This window comes from Lichenostomus cassidix, chromosome 20, assembly GCF_008360975.1.
Source record: "Lichenostomus cassidix isolate B80296 chromosome 20, HeHo_3.0, whole genome shotgun sequence".
Classification (NCBI taxonomy): domain Eukaryota; kingdom Metazoa; phylum Chordata; class Aves; order Passeriformes; family Meliphagidae; genus Lichenostomus; species Lichenostomus cassidix.
In genome coordinates, this window is record NC_139500.1 from 4,987,664 (window position 1) to 5,008,574 (window position 20,911).

The window sequence follows — 20,911 nt, forward strand, 5'->3', positions numbered from 1 at the left end:
ACCCCTCAGGGGCTGGCACGATGCCACCACACGCTAAAGAGATGATGCTCAGCTGGTAATTAAGCACTGCAATCAGCAGAGCTCTCAGCAGAGCCTGCTGAAATGAACCCTGTGCAGATTGAAATTAATACCGAGCAGCCTAATGGGCAGGAGTGCACTCGCCAGGATTAACCTAGGAGGAAATCAAACCCTTGAGAGAAAGCTTTTGGCATCAGGAATCACCCCCTTAATATCCAGCAAAAGTCTCAGCTCTAATTCTGAATTAATCCGTAATTTGGGAAGAATTTCTCAAGGTCAAGGCTTTTTTTTTTTTTTTTTTTTTTTTTTTTTTTTTTTTTTTCCTAGATCTGGTTGCATTGGATGCAAAAAATTGTTGGACGTTCCTGGGGATTTCCGTGGATTTGGGGTTTGGAGCAAGGCTGGGGCTGGGGCTGGTGGCAGCCACAGTCATTAAAACACGGGGATTAGAGCCTTCAGCCTGAATCTGAGTCTAATCCATTACCCTGTTCACAGGGAATCACTAGGAACAGAAGCTAATTCCCTCCATTTAGCCTAAAAGAGATGGTCCCTTTTAAAAAGTTTGGTCTGGTTAACAGTGCTGTATCCAAGATTTCTGTTACAGAGGTGCCAAAGCCATAAAACACATAAATTGCCTCTTTCTCCTCATTTTAGCATGTCATTTCATGGATACAGATAGGCTTTTATATAGATATATATTTTATTATGCACTCTGTTTCTTAAGATATCATTACTTTTATCTTGGCCAGTTTATTAAAGATAATTATATGGAAGTTCCCATGCGTTCTCCAAGATTGCAGTTGGCTGAGTTGGATGAGAACATTATGCTAACAAGAACATATTTTGCTGCACACGAGACAATCTTTTTTGGGCAGGAAGAAGTGAATAATTTTCCTTCTCTTTTTCTGCCTTCCGATATTTTTCTTCAAGCTTATTTTCAGCAGCAAGACATCTCCAGCTTCCCCTAGACTAAAGCAAGAGACAAGATGCAAGAGCCATTGATTCACCTTAGGGAATACTTTGGAGAGATCAAAAAGTGCTCGTGTGCAAGCTGTTTCCTGTGGGAGGAGCATGGCAGTACAATCAATCCATGAATGCATTGTAAAATCAATGCTCTGTATAATTAGGGCACTCCAAGGGTAAAAAAAAAAATAGTTAAAAAAAAAGAAAAAGAAGGGGAATAAAAGGGAAAATTAAAAAGGGAAGATCTTTAGTGTCTAGCAGGACTCTTGAAGGCTGGAGGAGTCACAAGCACCTGAACAAACAGATTTTAAGGCTGTTTCAGAGGCAGTGAGGGAAGATCTTGGGGGATTGATGCGAAAACATTTTGTCTTGGTGCTGGCTGTGAAATGCCAAGAGCTTGGGGATGCTGATCACAGGTGAGACAACCTCCTCGCTTCTCAGCTGGGACACCTGGTGCTTCAACAGCCTGACCACCACTGACTTGTTTGCTTTTGGCTGCCAGTGGGAAACTATTTGGACAGAGTACCCCTTTGGCAGCAGCCAAAAATGATGTGGGAGGAAATAAGTGTCCAGAAACCACTTTGGCTATGGCTGGGGTGGCCAGGATCAAACCTTCCCCTGCAAACTCAGCCCTCTGAGAAACTTTTCGAGGCTCTGACCTCGAAAGATCCCTTTGGCATTTAAATATTTCCAACCATTTCTCAGAGAGCAAACGGTCGTAATTCCCAGCTAAACACAAATGTTAACTATAGATCATGAAGTACAGAGGGGTGTAAATAGTTCTCTTTTATAAGGCACTAAATTATAAGCAGAGACAATTAAATTAGAAGGCAAAAATTCCTTTAAATTAGCAGCCACTTTTGCAAGCTCTTGGCAAAAGCAATAATGCGTTTCTGCCTGAAAAATTCACATTTTAGGGTATGTGGAGGCTGTTGCAGGCTGCTGACCCTGCTGGAGCACACTGCAGCACTTTAAAAAAGCTTGGCTTGATAAATAAGGCTCTTAAATTTAAAGCCTAAGCCACCCTTCAGCCAGATTTTTAGTTATTCAACACTAAAAGATCTCTGAAGATCCAACTCACCCCCAAAGATCCTCTCCAGAAATCAGACTCCCAAGCAGGGGGGCAAAAAACAAACAAACACTCTGCCTGCAATGGCCACAGCGCTGGTTAATGTTCCTCAGATGGGTCATTAGGTCTTTTATGGATTGTCAGCATGGAGAACTGATCCTGGTTCCAGGGCAAAGGAAACTACATCATATTAAAATACATGGCTCTTGTGGGACACAGCACTTTCACAGGGCTGCCTGCGAGTTTGGCAAGAGCCTGAAGTTGAGAAAGACAGATAACCCCGCAAATCAGAAAAGGCAGGTTTTCATCAATAGAAAATTACAGATCCCCGGTGAGAACTCGCATCATTATCTATCAAGAAATAAATTGGCCTGAGTTCCTCTTAACTGGTTCATCTGCTGGGATGTCATGGTGGGAAGGACCTTTGTCTCCTGAGCAGCCACTGGTTCACTGGGTGCTTTAATTGCTTGTAGGAATAACTATTGATAGAACCATGGCAAAGCTGCTGATGGCCCAGCTTGAAAAAAAGGGTTTCTTAAGGATTCACTGTCCTGGAACGCCCTGAGTGGTGACACAGGTGGGAAGGGAGAGGTTTTTACAGGGAAGAGGCGCAGGGAATATCCCAATCCTCATCCATATGAAAACAACTCCAGGAGCAGTGCTCCACAGCAGAGCTCCGTTTTCAGAGGAGGATGAGAAACATCCTCAGGGCTGTGAGAAACACCCTGCAGGGCTGTGGGCCAGCTTTGCTGCAGCAGCTCCGAGCTTTAAATCCAATCCTTGGGAAATGCATGGATCTGTGCCAAATAAAACACCCAGGAATGAGGAAGGTGAGTGTCCCTTCTCCTTTAGGATACTCAAGGCGTGCTGGATGTCTGAGAGCAAGGACAAAGTTTTGTTGGCCATCACCCAGCTGACAGCAAGGACAACTCCTCCGAAACAGCGTTTGGGCTTCACTGGCAGGAGGAAAGCTGGCACGCCAAAAGGATTAATTATGCCCCAAAATAAATGTGAGGGTACGGCTCGAGAGAAGCACCCCCGGCAGGATTTTTGGCAGCCAGCCGTGCGCTCACGGGCCAGAGGGAACGGGGAGGAGACGGGAAACTTCACTGATCCTAAACCTCAGCATCCTCGGAGAGGAGAGGAGAGGAGAGGAGAGGAGAGGAGAGGAGAGGAGAGGAGAGGAGAGGAGAGGAGAGGAGAGGAGAGGAGAGGAGAGGAGAGGAGAGGAGAGGAGAGGAGAGGAGAGGAGAGGAGAGGAGAGGAGAGGAGAGGAGAGGAGAGGAGAGAGGAGAGGAGAGGAGAGGAGAGAGGAGCCTTTTCCAGGAGAGGGCACTCGTGGGAAACAGCAGCTCCAGCCGCTCCGGCCCCGGGCAGCGGGACAGCATCCTCCGGCATCCCGCATCCCTCCGAGCCCGGCGGCATCCCCTTCCCGCACCGCCGGCACCCTCCGGGCGCTGAGAGCCCCTCGGATCCCTTTGATCGGGCAGCAAATCCCTCTGCACCGGGGATCCCCCGCATGGCTCCGCTCCAGGCTGAGCGGGATCCTCCGCCCCCAGCATCCCTGTGCCGCCGGGAAGGGGAACATCCCAGTCCCGATCCCCCGGTCACCCACATCCCTCTGGACCGGCTGAGAGGCTGGGGGGGGTCATCAGGAGGACATGAATCCTCGCTGATTCATTTGGATCCTCTCCCGTTCCCCGGCTATGTCAGGCGGATGCTGCTGGGTGCTTCAACTGCTGGCAGCCCTAAAAAAAAATTAGAAAAAAGGAAAAAAAAAAACCCAACCCGATGTACAGAATAAAAAAAAAAGCCCTTAGGCCAGTGGTGCACTACGTGAGAGGGAAACATCTTGTATGCTAATTGGCTTTAGGTACTTACAGCAAGATTGAGACTTGTAGCATTGCCACAGATTGTTGGAAATTCCTCCGATAAGCTGACAGATGAATGTGTCTCTCTCATGGAGAGGTGAGAGAGCAGCAAAATACTTCCAAGAGCACAGGCAGCGAAGCAGAGATATTTCTGGCATGTCAACACGCCGGGGCGGTGAGAACGCTGACCACTCGCTGCGGGAAGGATGGGGGGAGAGAGGGAAGAGAAGGGGGGAAGCAGCAGGCAGGCAAGAAATGCTGATCTGCTGGCCATGTCCTGCCACCTGCACACCGAGAGGCAGCTTTTTGTGTGAAGAGCTCCATCAACTTGAATTACTGCTTGTAAAGCAAGGTGGGAGCGAGCAGGAGTAACTCAGCCAGAATCCGGCCCGCAGCGTTTCGTGCACAGGAGTGTGGCCAGGAGAGGTGTAGGCTGAGATTAATGTCCCAGCACAGCTTGTTGTTGGGACCTGTTTAAATCATAAACTGCTTAGTTCTTTGGCTGAGATTTTGAGGGGTTTTTTTCAGAAGTTTGAGGATGAACCATGCCCAATGTCTGTGGTCAGGGTTCATTTCTCCTTGGTTCCCAGCCCCAGTGTTCGGGTGATGCTGGGGGAGCTCTCTGGGTGCTGGGGCAGAAGTGGGCAAGGCAGAGCTGTGCTGATGTTTCCCCACAAGCACCCACCCTTCAGGCAAGCCTTCACCTCCCGTCTGTGCTGTAAAAAATGAGAAAAAAAAGCCTCGAGGCCCAGGGCCATCATGCATCTCACACCACAGCCTTGCACAGCAGCACAATCATGTTCTGGTCCTGCAAATACAGACCCTGTGGTTCACCTTGGCTGTCCCAAAACACAGGGAATAAACCCCACAGGAGTGCAAAGTCAGTGTCACATAGACAGGGCACCAGCTGGTCACCCCATGCCTGCAGCTCCAGCTGCCTCCAGTTGGCCCCACCAGCTCTTGATTCTCCCTCTGCTTGCAAAGTCTGAAAACTAATTTCTGATTGTTGAGATGGTAGTTGCTGTTCAAGGCCTTTTGCAGGGTATTTGGAGCTGCTTCTGAAGCTTTTAAATCGACTCCTTGGGTATTTTTGAGAGGGGACACTTGGCTGAAATGTCCACTCCTGGCCATTGGCCATGCCTGAAGCTGGCTGTGGCTGCCTCCTCCCCATCTGTACCAGACTGAGCCCTGCTTATTGCTCAGGTCAAGCAATGCTGCTTCTCCTCTCCATCCACCTGAAAGCATTAGCACAGGTGATTTCCTGTCAGTTCTGAGTGGACAAGGAGCAGAAATGTTCCTGTGGCAAGTTGCAGATCCCCCAGCTTTCAGACTTGGATTCAGTTTCTTAGTCTCTGAGACGATTCTGCCTCTGACCTTGAGCAAGGTCACTTTCAACTTCTGTGCCTCAGTTCTCCTGGAAATAAAATGGGCTTAATAACACTTCTTTTCTCCAAATTTAAGTTCTCCTGACTACGTCTTGCCCACAACTGCACACTGTGAATCCAATGGGACTCCTAATTTAATAAGCACAAGGGAGCCTATTATTATAACCTTCATGCCATAGCCTTGTCTTTATCTCTGGCTGCTATTTGCTGTAGGAAATATCACAGCTTTCTCTTTTCAATTGCCATTAGCAATTGCAGCTGCTGTGGTACAGGACGTGGGGATTTTCAGCTGAAGTCTAAATGCAGTTGACAACTGTATGAATCTCAGAGCCAGGGTAAGTAGCTAATGCAAATATCAACATCGTAGTAAGAAACACTCAGGAGCAGTAAGTGACTGATAGAAAAGTGATTATATGGACTTTATGTTGAAAAGTAAATATTTACTCTTCACCATTGACAGATGCTTCAAGCACCATAGATCTAAAAAAGACATTGATTTGCTCTCCTCCAGCCTCTCTTATCTCCTACTTATGAAAATATCTGGTGAATAGTACATCATCCGCTTGCTCCACAGCCTAAGTGCCTCAGAGCAGCCACTCAGGTAATTTATTTGGCATCCAACAGTGCAATAGTTAATTGTAGTGCTTGTGGAATTGCGTGTGGGCTCTGCTGTAGCCTCCTGAAATGCAGTCACCCAGCGCTGCTCCTGCTTCCCCGATGCAGAGCTTGGATTCTGGGCCAGCTCCTTGCCCTCCTCGGCAGCCACCCAGGCATTAAAAAGTAAGGAAAAAAACCCCCAAACATATACAGAAAAGAAAAAGGTTTTGTTCTGCAAGGAATTTTATTCTTTGAAGAAGAAGTAGAAAAGAGAATGCCCTCAGAAAATGCGGCTGTGCTCTTTAAGAACAGGCTGGCCGGTGGTGGCTCCCTGCACTGCTCTCCTCTTTGCCCTCCTGGAATTGCCTTGAAATAACTTAAATGAAGTTGAGCCACTCAGAGGCTGTCAGGTTTGCTGGACTCCCTTGGCAATCAATTTAACCTCCTGGAATAATTTTTTTCTGCCGCCTGAAGTTGCTGAGTCAGTGATGGGTGTCTGGGGCTGCCTGCAAAGCTGGTCCTGTGTCTCTTCCCCAGGGACTTGCCTGTGGGCAGATAAGGTGCTGTTCCTCTGAGCTGCTATTTTTGGAAGTGACATTTGTGTCTGGTGCGTTTTACAATGACCTGTGTGTGACCATGCTTTCATCATCTGGGGGGTGGGACCCTTTTGAGGGCAGCTTTGGCTGTGTACACCGAGTGTAAAACACCCTCAGCCTTCCTGCTCCACTCCAGGGGCAGGAAAGTCCTTTGGGATGCTTCAGCATCCCTGCCCCTCGGGTGGAACAGGCATTTTAACCTCCCGTTGGCTCTAAAGAAGAGAAAAAGCTGTGCTCCCTCACTTTTGTTCCCTTTTTGGGCTCTCCTGTCTCTAGAAGAGCCCTGGTAGCTGCAGGTGGCCTTGGGTGACATTGGCAGGACACATCCATGCGTGCATACCTCCCGCCCCTCGGAGCTTCACTGCACTCCACACTGCAGCAGCCTTCCCTCCACAGTTGATAATTACTCACCTCAGAAATAAATAATCACGAAGTGGAGGATACACAGAGTCGTTCACAGAGGAAGAGAACTAAAAACATTTTGTTTGTTTCTCCTAGGGAGCCTCCACACCGGCCGGAGGGATCTGCCCGAGCTGCTCCCGAATGTTGTGCTCAGTAATTACCGACTGCATAAACATTTCTCTTTTATTTAATTTTGCCTGATGATAATTAGGTGTGAGAGCCTTGTTTAGCAGCCTCTCACTGCTTCCTGCTCCCAGTTGTTTCCAAACCTGGAGCAGAGGATGGAACTTGCCTCGCAATGATGTTACCCTGTAAGATGCTATCCAGAACAAATTCTACACCCTTGGAAAAGCAACCCAGCCTGAGAAATCCTCCAGATTAAGCCCAAAAGACAGCTGCAGTGTGAGGCTGCCTTCCAGGGGTGTCACTAGAAAAGTGCTCAAAAGAAGAGGAACGAGAAACACATTTGCCAAGTTCATAAAACTGTGACCTTGAGACACAGGTCACCAAGGCATCAGTGGCTTTCTGTGCTTTGTGGCACAAGGGGACAACCACAGCAACCTGGAAAGGGACGTTTGATGACATCAGACATTTCAAGGAGAGATTTACCGATAATAGGGAATTTGAGAGTTCGCAATGATTGGGTGCTGCTTTTGCTTTACTAGGGCATCTGAAGCTGGTGAAATGAATGGAGTTAAAGGTGTTCTGCATCTCTGTCGGTGCCTCAGTGCATCTGAATCCTGCAGTGAGTCAGGGCTGGCTCTCTGTACGTCCTGCACCCACACAATTTGCAGGCTGCCTGTCCCTATTGCTCTCCTCCTCCATCAAGTCCCCCTGCCTGTGTGCAGGAAAATAACTCCTGGGACTTTGATAAGATTGTTCCTGTGAAGGAGACAGGTGAGAAGGAACCCCTCCCTTGCAAAGCCAGTCTTTTTTTCCCTGTTATTTTGTGCAGGTGCTCCGGTGCCTACAATCCTGCTGGAAGTGCATGGGCCAACCCAACACGTGTGTAAAGTTTCATTGTCACCAGAGCAGAGAGGTGTGTGGATGGAAAATATTTTCTTCATACATTTAACATTCAGGTTTCTTTTATTTCTCTTTTTTTTTTTCTTTTCACTCTTCATTCGATACCAGCAGCTCAGAGAGCTGCTGCCTGCAGCCTTAGGTGTGCATTAGCTTCCATTTGATTGCTGTACAGCAACTCTTCTTATCTTTGGAAATTAACCATTTCATAAGCAGAGAGGAGGTGTCTCGCAGCACGAGCGTAATGCACCAGGCATTGCACCAAAGACTGCAGAGTGCACCACTCTTTCAGTCAATGCTGAGGCTTTGACACCTAAAAGAAAAAGTATATTCCAGCCCTGTCAGATGTACAGAGCAATTATGCAAAACTGTCTTTAAGAAGATATTATTCTCAGGACATTTTTTTTTCTGTGAGAGGCAGTATTTCACAAAAATCCTCACCTTTCCTTACTTATATAATTCAGTGCCACTTACAGTAAATTATATTTGTGCAGTTTCATTATCACATCTATGTAAATTCTTCCAATAAAGTATCCTCAGACTTCAAGATGCAAAGTGATTTTGTTCAGATAGAGTATAAGATAAAACAAAGGAAAATAAGCAAGGTGGTTCCTTTTTCTGCATTGACTGCATGGATGTTAATGAGAGTCATCTCCATGTACAGGTCTAGCATCTGGTTGCTATATTTATTTTAATTGTGCAGTTGGTTTTTTTTTTCAGGGAGAAATCCGAATCCCATATGTGCTGTCTTATGACACAAACCCCTGAAAAATCAGAATAAATCTATAGATGCAACATCCATGTCCTTTTTAATTGCTCTCTTCCCACTAACTAAATACTGTGGGATGTTCCAGGGTGAGATATGAACTTCCCAGCTTCATCTCTTTTCCACTCCTGTGTTGTCCTAGCTGCCTGCTGTTGACTCCTTGTAGGTCATTTCCAGCAACATAAGCAAGACAAGCAAACAGCAAAATTGCAAGATGCAAATGCCCTTCGTTTTTGGCTCCGAGTCAAAAAATAATAAGTTGACAATAACCCTGCCAGAATATGCAGCAAGGGTGACTGCATATTTCTTCCTGTTAGCGTGACAGTACAAGGGAGCTGGTCACCAGGAAGAGACAAGCTTGTGTTCCCCTGGATGCTGCAGCATGTGCCTTGTCTCAGGTTTTAAAGGTTTTTCTGGGTAAAGCATAAAGAATTCCACGCAACCAGCAGCTCATTTCTACTTCTTCAGCAGAAAAAGCATGGGGGGGAAAAAAAAGAAGAGGAATAAAAGCAGGTGATTTGAAGATATGTTAAAATAGTACTAAATAAAGCAGAGCTTGTTTTATAAAAGCTGCTGTGGGTGTGGGGAAGAAATGCTTTTCTGAGTGATGCTCGTGGTGAAGATGGGAGGGCAGCTGGGGACCCACAGGGATGGAGCTGAGAGCCTGAAGCTGCACTGAGCTCTGAAATGAGCCTGAACCTGCACTGCCAATCCCCAGCCCTGCACTGAGCTCTGAAATACCATCCTGTCACCTCATGGGCTCCTGAACACCACGTAGTGGAGTCCTCTGTTTTAAAAAATTTAATAACTTGCGTCAGCATCTTCGGAGTCGAAGGGTTTAAAGTGGCTCCTCTGGTGTCCTCCCTTCCATCCAGGGAGCCACAGCTTCCCACCACTGCCAGTGCCTTGGGCAGGTGTGCACAGAGCCTGACTGCTGTACAACTGATGGGGACACCCTCATGCTGGGAATAAACCAAACAATTGCATGAACTCCTGAACCCTTTGGAGGTCGAGATTTGGAGCTCAGCAGCTGTCTCAAGACCTTGAGCTGAAAGGATCAAGATGCTGCTAGGATATTGCACGCAAGAGAGAGAAGCAGTGAAGTCTGGCTATGGAGGGATGCTCAGCTTCCAGAATTCCTTTTCCTCCCAGCTAAATGTATCTCTGTTTAGCTGAGGTTCAGCTCCAGCACCGGAGGCTCTTAATCTCCAGCCAGGAGGAGACAGTGGAGGAGAATCCTCCGTGAGCAGCACTTTGGGAGTTTGTGATAGATGCCGTCTACCTCATTACTGAACAATGAAACTTTATTGTTCCCTCTCTTCTATTGATTTTTATGTCTCCAAAGCATGCTGGCGAACTCTGAAATGAGTATCTGTCAGAGGAGGATGGTTGCTGCTGATCTGCATCTTTGAAGTGAATGTTCATGGATCAAATTGTGGATCAAATTGTGGATCAAATCGTGGATCACATCCTGCTGCTGTGTCTGTGGGAGAGGAGGGCTTCCCCTGGGCTGAGAGTGTTGAGGGTTTGTCCTTCCAGTGCACCCGACCTGAGAGAAGGATGGATACCTACAGATCTAGTGCACCAGAACCTCTCTGCTGGCAAAAGGCAGTATTTTGGCCAATATCCATGCAACTCAGCACAGATCTTCCCAAATCAGCTTGGCTTAGAGTTTGAGGCTCCATCAGAGGGGGCAAACTCCAGCCTGGAAAAGTGCTGAGCCTGGCAACCCTTTCCATGGGCTGAGCCCTGGAGGGGACCCCACATCCCCACAACACTCTTTGGTGTTCTGCCACCCTGCCTGCAACACCACAGTCAATATATGCATTATTTGTTTCCAGCTTGTGTACAGCCCTCGAGCGAGGAAGCATTTGCCCTGCAGTCCCTACACATATACCCGTGAACTTCACAAGTAGTTAATATTTTATGCATAATTCATAAAATTATACTACATTTTCTGGGAGTAATTAGCTGACTCTGTACCTCTAATGAACTGCAGGTTCAGCTACGACAAATACATCGGGCGACTCTGAGGGATAGTAACACGCAGGCGCCTTTAAGCAAAGTTCAAGCAGCTCCTAAATTAACCGGAGCGAATCCCCGAAGATGCAGTATTTATGCACTGAAGCAGGAAGGGAGGGCTCTCATCTCACCACTCTCATCAGCCATCACAGCCCAGGAAGCAAGAGAGAGAAAATAAGAGTTATTTACTTTTTGCTAATTGGGAGCTGGGCAGCTCAGGTGAGACTTTCCTCCTTTTCCTTTATTTGGTTGATTGCGTGGAGTTGTCATGGAAGTGATCCCCAGTGTGGAAATGGATGTAATTGGCACTAAGATTTTCAGGCTTAAATTGCAAATTTTTCTTAAAATTCTCTTCTCAGTTGGAGGAAAATGAAATCCATTTGAGCTGTTCTGGTTCTTAAAATAGAAACTGAGCAATTTAATCAAAATTCTTATTTCCAGAGCATCAACCCTGCAGGGCTGCCTTTTTCCAGGGCTCAGCCACAGCCCCTTGGTGCTGCCCAGTGAGGCAAAGCCAGCTCTGCTTTGGCAGTGCCATACACCCAAAAAGTGGAAAATTTGGGTGCTGGGTGGCTTTTGGGACACAGGACAACCTTTTCCTCTCACAGCTCATTTTTGGGCTGAATAAGTGGAGCAAAGCCAGCACCCAGCCACTGCCCACTGCCAGGCTGAGACCCTCTCTCCTCTGGCATTCCCTCACGGCATTAAACACAGCACAAGGATCCCAAAGCAGGAGAGCACCTCCTGCTGCCCTGCCCAGCCTGGCTGATCCACCTGAGCCAGCAGCAGTGCCACAACTGGGTGGCATCACCTGATGTCACCAGCATCTCCAGGGCACGCACTTCTCCTCCCAGCTCCCAGCTGCTCATGGATGTGGGCAGAAGGCAGCTGCTCTCTGCGGGTGACCTCACAAACCTGGAGATCTAATACACTGCTAGCAGTAGTCTAAAATATTACATTTTCCCTCGACAGTGTGCTCCCTAAATGAGGAGGCTGGGGAGCCCATCCCGCCACAGCGATTCCCACTGCCGGGACACACGGATCCACTGCCGGTAATTGACTTTAAGTGGAGGGCTGAAAACTGGTAAATGTATTAACTTCAGGTGCCTCTCTGCCATTTTTTAAAAAATTGAATTTTCGGCTCTGTCATAGGTACAAAGGAAGCCACAGAGAAGAGCTGCACGTGTCAGGGGGTGAGCACATTAAGGCAGACGATGGTGACACCTGTCTGGTTGAGTTTAGGCTGACAAAATTCAGCAGAGAGACCTCTGTGGAGGGAAGAGGATGCTCGGGAGAAGCAGTGCTGCGGGGTCCTCCTCAGAAGCATACCTCATTTTTTTTAATTAGGTTATAACTTAATTACGGATGCAAGGCTCTTCATTCCTGACAAGTTTTCCGTAATCTTAATTTGATCTCATGTCAGAAGGGTCCCATCCTCTGATAACCAAGCCCGGCTAAGAGTTTAACTAGAATAACAGCTGATTAAAAGGGGTTAATAGATACACCTCAAACAGAAGTAAATTAACGGGAGACGCTGTCTCTTGGCTAATGGGATCAGAACAGTATTTGTTTAGTTTATGAATGATTAATCTCCCTCTCTCGGCATTCCTCGGATGCTAATTGCACTTAGGGAGCCTGTGTTTGTTTTCACAAGAGTTGGAGGTGGCAGAAGGAAGGCGATGGCTGGCCCAAAGGGGAGTTCATTCACCAGGGTAATGGGCTCTTGGCACAGCCGTGGGGAATACCGGGAAAGCCACGCTCAGGAGCTGCAGATATTGTTAAAGTCGAATTAAAGACCGTATTAAAGTCACTTTGGTGTGTTTTATGAGCAAACCTGTGAAGTTCACAAAGGCACCGAGTGCCGCGGCTGGGCTCACCCTCCCGCCTGGGGAATTTCCACCGCAAAAATGCTCGGATTTTTCCCTGAGGAAATCCTCCAAACGGATCACAGGAGAGCTAAAAGAAAGGCCAAAGGAGGGAAACCACTTCTCATGGCAACTTTTGCGTTTGACAGTTCAAAGCAGGAGAGCAGCAGCATTTGTCAGGAGCGCTGGGAGGGAAGCAGTAATTGCCTGGAAGCAGCCACAGATGCAGGGCTCACTCCAGCTGCTGCTGCATCGCTAAGAGGTAACCAAATCATTTTCCTCTCTACACACTTGTCAGCATTTTAATCCTCCATTATCTTTGTACCTAACAACACAAATGTGCTACCTCAGCCGTACTGTGAATTTACTAGCAAACAAACCATTTCAAACCGAAAAAAAAAAAGAAAGAAAAGGGTTTTCATCCCAGGCTTAGCAAGCATGAGGCGTGTGGAAGATCTCCCTGCTCGTTGCAGGGGGATTGGACTGTGTGACCTTTAAAGGACCTCTCCAACCAAATAATTCTATGATTTTATGCTTTTCCAAATAAAGCCCTTCTAAGTGGGGGCACTGATTCAGCAAGGTGCCAACACATGTTCCACCAGTCAGCTGGCACCACTCAGCTCAAACTTTTAGTGTGTTTGCAAAGGACTTAATGAATTTGGAGGCAGGAGAAGCAGTTTTGAAAGGTAGGTGCCCACCCCAAGCACAGGATCCTTACAGTGATGGCTCAAATTATCCTTGGAGCTCTGGCAGTCCTTTGCAGGGATCAAGATTTGGGCTCACCAAATTAATTGCGTTGTGGTAAAGTCCAGTTCTTCATTTAGTTTAGTTCGGAATGTCCCAGGTGATGGTGAGGATTTTTGGGTGATTAAGGCTCACTGATGAGGAAATATTTATAGTGGAGAAGACAACTCGGGTGCTTAGTGTGTCTTCATGATCTTTCAGCCTTTGCCAAGGGATGGATGTTTGAAAGACACAAGGAATGTTGGGAGGACCAACCAAACTCCACTTCTGCACTAGACCCATATTTAAGTTTGGGATTAATTGAAATTAGGTGAGAGGAATCTAATTTTAATCTAATTTTGCTGTTACCAAAATTGCACGCTAAGAAACAGGATGCTCTTTTAGTCTTCTCCATAAATAATGTTACTTTGTGCTGTTCCCAGGTATTTCATTCATCACTGGATCGTATAGAAAGTCTGAGCTGAATAAAACCTTCTGAAGGAAGATGAGGAGACACAATCTGCCTTGCAGATTATTTTACAGTCACTGAAGCCACTCGTTTTCTCTGCCTGTTTTCCACAAACTTGGAAAATAAACCATGTACCAGGAGGTGAGACTTCTACTTTTTGCCAAATAGCATGGAAATAAATTCCTTATTAAGAGAGTCACCTAGGAACATTGGTTTTAACAATAAATTACTGGATTATTTGCTTTCCAGCTTGGTGAGGCTGGGGGAGCTCCAGCAGGGCAGGTTTGGGCTGAGGTCTGAGGTGGGCTCAGAGCAGATACAAAATTGTGAGAGCCTTCTCAAAGCTGGGTGGGGGATCCAGCTTTTGCTTGTTGCTGGAATATCAGAGCATGATATTCCAGTTTACGAAACTCCCCTTCCTGAGCCATTAGATCCCTCAGGCTACAAGTGTTTGTCATCCAAACCCTACTCCAGCTGAGGTCTCCTGAGAGCTTCTGGCAAAATTGCTGCCCACTGTGTTTGTAAACCCAAAGAGAGATTTATGAGCATGTAAAGGATGTCCATCCAGCCAGCTCATCCCTGCACCCTCCCATCCACAGGGATCCTTCCCTGCCTCTGCCCTGCCAGGTGAAGTGGACCTTGTGCCTGGAGCTACAAGCAGAGCTACAAGCAGATATGGGCACAGGTGAGTGGCTGTGCAGAAGGGACAGAGACTGTGCTAAACTCTTCTTCAAAAACAATGAAACTCCCCCAAAGGCAATGTTGGAGGAGGAGGTGAGATGTGGTGACAGCTCTGTGTGCAGTGGCCCAGCTGGAGGACCCCGTGGGTGGTGGCCAGGGGGAAGCTTGGGGCGATGGGTGTCCCTTGTAAGGGACTGGCTGATACGTGGTGCCCTCCAGCCCTTCTGTCCCCTGCTGAAGACCCACGTCTGCAGCCAAAACAGCCTTTTGTACAGCCCAGGGCAGCCTCCCAGGCAGCAGTTTGAGAACACTCTGGCTTTTGCAGACGCTTACAGCTGCAGGTAGGTGCCTAGTGGGATTTTCAGAGGTGCCGAGGCATGTAAAGCACCTCATTCCCAGTGCAAATGCCACCAGGTGTCTGCCTGCATCATTAGGCACCTAATGGCCTCTGAAACGTGGCTCCTGGGAGCTGGGATGCTCCTGCCAGCCGCACCCTGGAGCAGAGTGGTGCCGAGCTGGCTGCTCTGCAGCACAGCTCCCTTGGGAGACACAGCCCCTGGCCCCATCCCAACACACTGGGGCCTGCCAGCTTCCCCCTGCCTCAGTTTCCTCATGCAGCAGCGGAATTATTCACACACATGGTGAAACATATTGTGGTCTCCCATGGGTGAGCCCTGTGGTAGTAGCAAAGGGCTGGTTATTGGTAAAAAAATTGTTTAAAAAACCTCTTTACCTGCAAACCTAACCCACTGCATGGTACTGATTCCAGAGAACTGGGAGCAGGATTGAAACCACATCCCAGCCTGTGTGTATTTCTACCTTGTCCTTGCACAGAAGGGCTACAAGGTGGGGAAGTTTTCTCTTCTTGTGCAGTGACGAATGGTCTGGCCAGGTAACAAATTCCAGGCTGGAATATGCCTCCTCAGCAGCCCAACGTGTGATTGCAGTGGGCATTGCATTAATTCCTGAAATGTCTTTTTTAAATTGGTTTTACAGTTCACTGGGAGTGTGAGGCTGCAGCCTCTATAGCCAGTGCTGCTCGCACACGACTGGGGGAAATAAAAAGACCAAAAACTAAAGACTGATCCCTGCTGCTGACCCACATGGCTGGGCCTGGCAGCACAGCACAGGGACCAAGCCAGGTGTGAATTAATGAATGTATTTATTTGTCAGCAGAGAGCACACTGTATGCAAACATGGAAAAATACACAAGTGCACGCAGCATGGCTGAGAAGGACTCCTGTTAAATTCCTTGCTCTGCTTTTGTGAATTCCATGTGTGTGCAGTGCTGCAAGGTGGGGCTTTGTTCCCAAAAGTGCCAGGCAGAAACCATGCCCAGGGCAGAAACAATGATTGAGGGATGCTGAGCTGCTGTCCCCAGCACTGGTGGGGACAGCAAAATCCTTCTGTTTCAGAGGAGCTGAGCATCATCCCCGAACTACCTACTTGCCAAATCAAAGAAATGACCCAAACAGCCCAAACTCTGTGATACACTTATGCACAAACCCTGGAGACTCCTGTTAACTCCTCTCCTGTGTGGAGGGAAGGCTCTTTCCCTGCTGAGCAGGTACTTGTTTACTCTGGGAAAGTGTTAATGCAGGCCTGTGCCATCACCATCCGCTGCAAATGCCCTCAAAAGAGTTGGTTCCTGCCACGTCCTGCTGTTGAACCCAATCAGGTTAAAGTGTGGTCACACATCAAAGGTGCCCTCAAAACCAACAGCTTCCTACAGATCTGTGTGTTCATCCTCAGATCTGCGTGTTCATCCTCAGATCTGCTGACTTTGGGGATAAAATATATCTCTTACTACCTTTTGCCCCTGTTTGCAGGGCAGAGCCAGCCAGCAGGGATTTCAGGACAGGAGCTGCTTCCCTTCCCATCACTCTGTCCCACTCATGGGAAGAGTTAAGGCTCCTCTTCACCCCCCAGAGCCTGGGGTGAGTTTACTGAGCTTCCAGACAGGAAACAACCAAGGAAAATAAAAAAAAAATAATCTCAAACAAAAGAAAGAAACAAAACCCCTTCATGTTTTTCATGTGTTTTTTTTTTTTTTAATCTGGAAAATTAACTAGAGCCTATAAGTCCAGAATCCCACAAGGGTAGTAGCAGTAAGTCACTTTTTGGAGTGTAATCACACTGGGAGAGACAAATATCTGCAGCATGTCTGCATGGGCAGGATTCATGCTTGGGAATGCCCACAAACCTCCTCCAACCCCTTCAAACCACCCAAAGGCTTTGAGAGGCCTTGGCACCAGAGTTCTGATCCCCCTTGGCTGTGGTTTATTTTATTTTTTTTCTCCCAATCAGACAATGCCTTTGGGAATGGTTTGCTCTCTATTCTGATATGTCTCTGACCAGGCAGGAGGCTGTGCTGATCTCCATGCGATGTGTCTATCATCTTAGTCCAGGCATTTTAATTTACACTGCAGTAAAAAATTTGGCACCCAACGTTTTCTACTTCGAGCCACAACGGAGAGAGGCTGTTCCAAAGGTTTGGCTGGGCTTGTTTCCCTCCTCCACTCAGGGGGTGCATGTGTGGAAGAAGGACTTGGGAAAGAAAACCCCCCAAATCTGGGATGACAGGTTTTAATCCTGTCAGCCCAGGATCTCATTGCCGGAATGACTCTGCCGGATGAGTATCTCTTTTTCTGTCCAGAGGAGCTTTGCAGCACACAGAAACACAGATGATCCTAAATAAATATATGTCTATATCTAAAGCATTGACAGATATATTTAGTCACTCCAGGACTAGTAGAAAATATGGGTTTCTTTGCTTGAGGAGGTCACTCTGGCACAGAGGGGCTTCCCAACACCCTTCAGAGCTGGCTTGGGGAAACCTCTGCTGGAGACACGAGGCTCTGGGGGCTCTGGGACCTTCCTGTGCCTTTTCCCCCCAGCTGAGAGCGAGCTGCAGGTTGGTGCAGCCCCCGGCGAGCTGCGGGAGCCACGCAGCAAGGGGACTGCTCTGCTGCTGCAATGCAGGGCTGAGTGCAGGTTGCAGAAAACGAAGGACACACAGACACTGCAGAACCAGGTCCGGAGGCTGGAGGGGAGGATCAGAGCCCAGCCTGGTGCTGTGTTTGCCTCCCCATCTGCCTGCCTTTGGCTCCGTCCAGTTCAAGCCAAACCATCCATGCCCAAGCAGCCAGCAAAGGGCACCTCGGGCAGTGGCACATTTAGGAGGTGAAGGGGCACAAATGCAACCAGGAGCAGGCAGGGCTGATTTGTACGGTCCTACACTGCTTATCTAATGCTCTGGCAAGAAGCTGGAGCCAATTCATCATTGTTTATACCCAAAACAGCTACTGCTTTTGCCAGATTATGTCTGGGGAGAGTCACCTCTCCTCCCTCTTGGGGCCATTCCTGCTTTGCTTTTCAGGGAGGTAGCAGTAATTCTGCTGGGCACAGGGAAAATGCACCAACAGGAACACAGTGAGGCAAAATTCTTGAAAAAAACTTCTGAAAAGAGCAAAAAAGAAAGGAGTAAAGCAGTTCTCTTTCTCTTTTGTCTTGCTTATTTATCACCCCCACTGTTTTCAATATAAAACAAGGAGAAGACAAAAAAGAAACACTGTAAGCCTTTTGATTTCTTTTATGTGTGTGAATTGTTCTCATGAATTAGGATATTTTTGTTCTGGACAAATTTCCCCAAAATTAGAAGGGGTGAAAGATCAAAGAGAACTTCTTGGACCAAATTTTCCAAGCAGGATACACTTTTCCTGCTCCTCTTTCCTTACCTTAGTCCTGATTCTTGCTCTTACCTGGTGGCTTCATTTACTTCGGTACTTCCACTGAGCAAACCTCCCTGACATACACTAACCCCAGCTTTTTTTTCTGCAGACCATCTTCAAAACCAGCATAAATGTGAATTTAAAAACAAACACACCTCCGGAAGACAGAGTGGAAGATAAAAGACACGGAGAGAAGCCGTGGCCAAAGTGTGTTTGCTGTTGCACAGAGAGATGGGGGAACAACCAGCCACGAGGAATAGAGTGAAGAATTGGAGCCAGCTAGGCAGGTCACACACTGGCAATGCCTCAAGGACAGGAAACAAATGATCGACTGCTGTGCTTGTAATAGGATGGAGGGGAAGGGATGGAAGCAGGGAACACACTCCCGTGGAAGGGAGGAGTAGGAGGGAGATGCTGGTGGAGATGTGAAAATCCACCCACTGAGCTGCCCTTTGAAGAATGTTATTCCTTCATTTTTTTTCCTGTCTTGTTGCTGTCCTGATGGAGAATCTGGGGTTCTGTGCATCCATAGACGAAAGGGATGGGAAAATGGGACTGAGGACCCAAGGGACATGGAGAGGAGGCTGCTGAGTTGTGGGACATGATGTTCCTTCTGGAAGGACCTTGGAGTTTCCTGGAAAGAAGGAAAGCTGAGAACAAAAAGGACAGAAGACACCAGATGGGACACAGTGGTTGGGTGACGAGTGTCAGGGAACTTTGGTGATAAGGAGCACAATGGAAGCAAGAGGGATATGGGCAAAACATAAGCAATAATAAATATTTCAGGACCTGTACTACTCGTGACAGCTGTAACAGGCGTATATCAAGAGCTCCCACAAACCCTGGAAATTTCATTAAGAAGCCCACAATGCCTGGACACATATGGAATTATGATACTCCTCATCCTTTCCTGTGTCAAAATCCTCCAAGCCTCAGCTGCCTTAAGAAGTTGTTTATAATAAATACATCTTCTTAATGCTACCATATAGGGTATTTGCAGCTGGATAGATTTGACTGATATAGCACATTCTTTATGGCGATCATTCCTTGATTAAAAAAAATATTTTTTCTGTGTCAGGCTCTTTCTGTCACTATCGACCATAAATCAATTTGTCACATAAATGGTAATAAAACAAGAGTTGTTTGTTCCCTCAAACACCACACAGGTGGGTTTTGCAGCATAGTTATAGCCATGTTTGGATGTTGGACTCAGTGGTCCTTGCCCTGATGGTCCCGGGAGGGCAGCACAGCTCCGTGGCACTGGAGGAAGTGGGGGGAAGAGTCACAGACTCTCCCGAGCACCACTGGTGTCACAAGGGTCACAGCTGTGTCCTGGCACCAGGGCTGAGGACTGAGTCCTAGGCCAGTGCTCACTGCAGACCTCCCCAAACAACCCAAATTCGAACTGAATTGGTTAAAATTCTGGGTGTCCCATCCTGGTCAGTGGTGCTGCAGAGTGTGGGTTTGTCCCTGCGAGTGTCTCTGTGTATTTTAATAAGAATAAACCTTGTCACTCACTGCAATGACTGTCAGAGTCCCACAAAGTGATGCTGAAGCTGCTTCTCCCTTCTGTGTAACATTCCCAGAAAAGCTGCTTCGCAAAAACCACTTTCTCACAGTGAAACGTTCTTATATTTTAAAATTTCCCAGCCTGGAAACACGGGACAAGTCATCCTTGCTGCAGGGAGCCAAGTTGCAGCCTGACTTGCCGGCCATGCATCTGCCACTCCTCACTTTCCGAGCGTCTCCGATTTCAGCCTGGCATCTCCGACCGTAAGTCTGCTTAACCATTTTAATAGCACTAAATGGAGTCTGTGTTGCTGCCCTTATCTGCTCTCTATGTCTTCCGGGTCATACATGCTTAGTTTACTGTCAGAGACAAGTTTTTACTGCTGTCAGCACTGCAGCGTGCGGTACCTGCAGAGCAGCAGGCTGCGGGCTCTGCGCTGCGTCCTCGCTGGCAAGGAAATTACCACCCGCGAGCTGAATCCCCAACATTTGTCTTGTGGTTTCTTAATTGGTACCATCAAGGAAAAATGCGGGAGGGGAAAAAAAAAAAGCCCCGCTACACGGTGCAAAAGAAAAGGTGATGTTATCTGTTTACAATCCTTTTGTGCGGCGGTAATAATAATTAACGTGGCAACAAGGACTAATAATTAGGATTGGCTGCATTGAGTTAAGGACATGATTTTGTTTTCCTTTGTGCACATGCAAATCTGGACTCGTTTTCATCTTGTCACTGGGGGGAAAAAAGTGTCAGAGGAGAATAAGTCCACAAGCAGGGAATATGCATTTAACTGGGTATATTTAACTCTGGTTACCCCCAGACCCTTATCCACTGCTGGCAGGGCAGCCCCCAGCACATACCCGTGTTCCCATGTAGGATTCTGGGGCTGTACACGTCCACTCCATCTGTATTTCCCACCTGGAAAACCTGGTCAGCTGTCTTTAAAATCATATCAAACAGAACAATGCAAGTGGAGATTATAAAAGATGCAGAAAAGATGCACACGTGGCTTCATTCTCACCCCCCTTCACTCTGAGCCCTGCAGGCTGGATCTGCAGCTCCAGCAGCTCAGGAAAATCTTTGTCAAATTAATAGATTTAAAAGTAGAAAACCCCAGCCGAGAGTCCGGGCACGCTTCTGAGATCACCTGCTCGGGTTCTGCACCAGCAGCACTGATGGAATTACTTTTGCTTTACACCAGCATAAATAAAAGCAAGATCAGT

The 20,911-nt window shown here is 47.5% G+C and overlaps 2 long non-coding RNA genes across 2 annotated transcripts; one reads left to right on the top strand and one right to left on the bottom strand.

The window, feature by feature from the left end:
• The first annotated feature begins 5,554 nt into the window (after positions 1-5,554).
• Positions 5,555-13,961, top strand: LOC146428597 (uncharacterized). The gene is made up of 4 exons (XR_014855986.1): positions 5,555-5,641; positions 10,690-10,931; positions 12,727-12,839; positions 13,744-13,961. It is a non-coding gene; the product is annotated as an uncharacterized LOC146428597 (long non-coding RNA).
• LOC146428598 (uncharacterized) lies at positions 6,129-7,136 on the bottom strand. The gene is made up of 2 exons (XR_014856058.1): positions 6,911-7,136; positions 6,129-6,448 (listed from the first exon to the last, which is right to left on the bottom strand). It is a non-coding gene; the product is annotated as an uncharacterized LOC146428598 (long non-coding RNA).
• Positions 13,962-20,911: the final 6,950 nt, after the last annotated feature.